Source organism: Theobroma umbraticum, unplaced genomic scaffold (genome assembly GCF_002168275.2).
Source record: "Theobroma umbraticum cultivar Fairchild unplaced genomic scaffold, ASM216827v3 scaffold_130.0, whole genome shotgun sequence".
Lineage (NCBI taxonomy): Eukaryota > Viridiplantae > Streptophyta > Magnoliopsida > Malvales > Malvaceae > Theobroma > Theobroma umbraticum.
Window position 1 is genome coordinate 8,010,219 of NW_018397264.1, and position 1,476 is coordinate 8,011,694.

The window sequence follows — 1,476 nt, forward strand, 5'->3', positions numbered from 1 at the left end:
AGATTGGGAGAATTTTTATTAGGTGTGAGTTAATGTCAAACTTCAATATCAATCTATTGTTATGTACGAAGATATTTCAAATTATTAATTTTAATCTATAAAAAAGTATTGCTCATATGAGGTCAAATACACAAGACCTGGTCACAAATCTAGCAACTTGCTGCATATGGAAACCTTAACTAAATGATTTTCAAAGAATCTTCAACTGAAAAACATTTGAAATGATTAACATATCACAATCCAAATCAACAAATAATCTCAACAATCATGTAATCAGCATATCTCTTCTAAATCAACAAATATTCTCAACAATGATCTGTTTTTGAATAGCAATACACGAGTATAAATATGGGAGTCCTTTTGTCTACTTTGATAACAATAGCAGACAGCATAACAATGGCTAATAAAACTTTGTTTATGCTTCTCCTTTCTCACATTATTCTTTGTTTCTCAATTGTTTTTTCAAATCTAGATGTAAGTCTTGCTGAGGATGGACTACCTAAGTTCAGTCATGTTTGTGACCCCGCTCGATTCGAAATGCTTGGGTTGGATATGGATGAGTTTGCATATTGTGATAAATCTCTTCCATATGGTGTCAGGGCCAAGGACCTGGTGGATCGTATGAGCTTGGTTGAGAAGGCCGAGCAAATGGGAGACAACACCAGTGTTGGTATCCCAAGGATTGGATTACCACCATACAAATGGTGGTCCGAGGCACTACATGGCGTGGCTGATACTGGACGCTCCACTAAGTTTGACTCGGTTGTTCCTAGTGCAACAAGTTTTCCAACTGTTATACTTACCACCGCATCCTTCAATCAGACACTTTGGAAAACCATCGGCCAGGTAAAAATTTTATTTTACTTACGAATCAAATGACTATTATTTGTATTACTCAATATATATATATCTATATATATATTCTTTCTCTATTTCTTTTCTAGTTCAATAAATTAGAATCTTTATATATCTGACATGCATTATATATAAATAATTGAACATGCAGGTTGTTTCAACAGAAGCAAGAGCCATGTATAATTTAGGACGAGCGGGTTTGACATTTTGGAGTCCTAACATCAATGTAGTGAGAGATCCTAGATGGGGAAGAACTCTGGAGACACCAGGAGAAGACCCTTTTGTTGTTGGACTGTATGCAGTTAACTATGTAAGAGGCTTGCAAGATATTGAAGGACAAGATAACAGCAGCGATCCAAATTCTAGACCTCTCAAAGTTTCTGCGTGTTGTAAGCATTTCGCTGCCTATGATGTTGAAAATTATCTTGGTCTCGATCGACTTCATTTTGATGCAAAGGTAGTATCTTTCATTTGTTATATGTATATTTTTATATTATTCTCATATTTTAAAAATAACTATTTACCTTAATTTTAATTTTTAAAATTTTTATTAATTAATTACAATTCTTTTATGAAGGTGGCTGAACAAGATATGGTGGAGACTTTTAATAGACCTTTTGA

The 1,476-nt window shown here is 33.9% G+C and overlaps 1 pseudogene; it reads left to right on the top strand.

Moving 5' to 3' along the window:
• The first annotated feature begins 396 nt into the window (after positions 1–396).
• LOC110421573 (putative beta-D-xylosidase 5 pseudogene) overlaps positions 397–1,476 on the top strand; it is a 2,677-nt pseudogene continuing 1,597 nt past the window's right edge.